A 3626-nucleotide genomic window follows, 5' to 3' on the forward strand; every position below is an offset into this window, starting at 1 on the left:
AATAAAGAATATACAAAGCGAATTTCTGAACAGAATATAATATTTGTGTTTATCTTGTGAAAAAATGAAAATGATCCCCAAAAAACAATAAACAAATAAACAAATAAACCTGTGACAATTCTGCTTCTATTGGTACCAAGTTGTTTAAAATCAAACCAAAAAAGACCCAAAAATATTTTTTTGAAAAAATGTAGTTTTATATACAATATATAGCGAAAAATCTCAATTGACGATAACTTATGGCCACACTCTGTATATATATATATACATATACAACTCGTCTAAACATCAACCCAACAATGTTAGATCTGTAAATTTGCTTTCGCAAATTTTTGGTTCTTCCCTCGCCGGGATTCGAACCCATGCTACTGTGATATCGTGACACCAAATCGCCTGCACTGCAGCCGTCCCGCTAGACCACACGACCACCTGGGCTCTCAAAAAAAATGAAGCTTTCGCTGGCCGTGTGTTACCTTTCCTCGTCAGTTTTAATCTAGCGGCGTACTGCAGTACATGATATATAAGGCATGAAGATCAGTGTATATAAAGTGCGAATCCAGCTAGTTCATTTTCACTGTCATATGCGGGTATGTCTATTGTAGAATAAAGGATCATGGGAAAACTGTATTTGTTTACGTTTTGAAAATACCAAAATAATTGATTTGAAGGAAAGTTTTTACATATTTTCATTGTGATATGTCTTTATTATGTACAAACATAGCATTAAAGTTCAAATAAGTGTTATAAAAGCAACATAATATAGCATATCGATTTTTGAAAGCGATCCATTTTAACTATAGATGCGATGAATTATCACTGTTAGTGCAGTCATTTCTGATGTGGAATTTTCGAAAATGAGAGGAATTTTTATTGTAGAATTATGTGATAAATGCACTTGAAACAAATGAAAAAACTTAGTTGATGACTTTAGAATTTATGATAATTGTATTTTCAAATTGAAATACAAACTCCTCATTCATTCTTTATCAAATATAGCTTTTCAAATTTGTAACAAAAACGCTTCTCAAAATGTCATATTGTATTCTTCAAATTACGTTTTTCCTTGATTTAAAAAAAAAATTAAAAGATATTTCTGTATTTTTTTGAAGTCAAAGATTGATATTGCGGAGTTTAAGTGCAGTCTGTGTAAAATAGAGACGAGTACATTTGAGGACGTTATCTTCCACGCAATAAATACACTTGCGAACAGAGAAATGTGCATCTTGAAACGCAATGGTGACAGAAAAGCTTATAAAAGATAAACTTTCCCCAGTTGTACCCTCAACTGCTTCAATTTCCATATTCTGAAAAAGACAGTTTTGGTAGAACAAATGTTTTTAACTCGATTGTTGCTTGCATGATTTTAACTGTATAAGGTGAAACGGTATGTGACATAAATTATCCACAGTCATTAAAACATGAAATGTAAGGTGTGGGCGAACTTTTTTGTTTGCATTGGTACGTGAAGTAGAGCACCTTTGATACAAAAAAAGATTATCCGTAATGAACAGCTCGATACCAGAGGAGGATTTAGGGGGACAGGGGGTTGCCCCCTTTTTGGGAAAACATTTGGTTACTTTTATATGGAATCACTGGAGCGGGCCCGCTCTTAGGTAGTCATTGGACCCCTACTTATCAAAATTTCTAGATCCGCGAGTGGATACTACCACAGAGGTCAAACAATGCACATTTGGGTAATTGTACACAACATGCATGCTACAATTCATGTTTGATGATCTTAGACCCTTTGGACCTCTATGTGGGCTATTTCGGTAACTTGGTAAAAATCCCCAAACTGGACACAAGGTTAGATTCAGCATGTCAAAGAACCCAAATATTCATAAGGTATTTTGTCTATAAAAATGCATGCATGGGATACATTTGTTATAGAAGGCATCACTGTAACAATAGGATGAAGATAAAAAAAAATATCTTATTCTGGGGTCTCATTGGGGGGGGGGGGGGGGGGGGGGGGTCTGATCCCTGATCCCGCTTACTGCTTTATCAGATTTCCGTATCCCGATTATACTATGCAGTACTCATTTTTTTAAATTTTCCGTGTCCCGTTATACTTTATTTCTCGTTTTCACGACACAATCATTTGACTATCACGTGTCACGCTTACAAAAAAATCGGCAATTCCGCGTCACGCTTTCACCTCAACGCGACCCACTATTCTACTCTTTTCTGACTCATATTAAGCCCATTATAAATATATTTAAAAAGTGTGTTTTTTATCCCTTTTTATCCCGTCTCGTTTCGGGTTGAGTCACAGATAGATAAGATGTCATATGTGACAATGAGACAACTCTCAAAACGAGTCACAATTTATAAAAGTATACCTTTATACGGTCTTCAACATGGAGTCTTGGCTCACACCGAACAGCAAGTTATAAAGGGCCCTTGTGTAAAATCTTTTAAACGGGAAAACCAACGATTCAATCTTTATCAAGATGTACGTATTTAGTGGTGAAGTGTCATGGAAATGGATAAAAAAAAACAAGGATATGGAAATGGATAAAAAAAAAAACAAGGATAAAGATCCCTATACGATTCATAAGAAATTTTAAAAATGGAATACATTTGAAATAAATGTTATTTCTATTGAATTTATTTAGAGTGTTTTAAAACCAAACTTTCCTCCGTAAGTTAAATTTTATCAAATCCGTCTCTTACTGTATCTATTGTTTGAGCAAGTCGGCTAAATTAAGGCTTTACAGCTAATTTCCTACTGCTTGTAAAGCAAAACTTTGGTTGACTTGATTGCTTAGTTTGTATAATTGTTTATACAAACTTTGTAAATAAGATTGACATCTTTAAACAATATGTATCGGCATAGTTTAACTTGTATTTATATAATTATTATATTCGAATTAAATTGGGTGTTATCATAATGATTGTACAAAAAAAAACAAAGCAAGCACGCTAACTAAAGTCTTGCTTTACATGCTTAAAAAAATACGCTGTAATAGATAAAAAAATAAATATATCATACAGTGAAAATGCGCCGCATATACAATACTAATGAATCGCTCTACAGTGAAAATGAAAGAATAGTATCATTATTCGACAGCAAACATGACTCGCATAAAGAAAACATCATAGTGGAATTCAGTTCAATATGAAGAAACTGAATAACAAAACCTATTCTACGTTATACAACTTTAATAATTGTGTTGAAATGAATATTTTTTCTGCATCAACATCTTACCTGTTAGTTATAAAACACCTGCACGATCTGTTCGTGAAATGTCCTAAATGTTCACCTATTTTGGTATATATTTCACAGCTATTTGGATTTAGGCGCGAAAAAAACCCGTTCGCATCTCTTACTTTGTTTTATTAGTATTATGTGTTTCTTAACATATACTTTTTAACTAATTTTCTTCATTTTCTTCAAAATAAAAAAAAAGTCGTCTGTTTATTTATCATTCTACATCAATAATTTCTGGCATATACAGTGAAAATGATATTTTAGGATCCGCACTTTACATACACTGAAGATGTTATTGTTACAGATCAGCTAAATTATCTATAGTAAAGGATCCTACAAATTAATGTAATATACAGTCACAGAAAATAATTATATTTATAAGTACGTCTGAGTCAGTGACAACTCTACAACA

The sequence above is a fragment of the Mytilus edulis genome, chromosome 2 (genome assembly GCF_963676685.1).
Source record: "Mytilus edulis chromosome 2, xbMytEdul2.2, whole genome shotgun sequence".
NCBI lineage: Eukaryota > Metazoa > Mollusca > Bivalvia > Mytilida > Mytilidae > Mytilus > Mytilus edulis.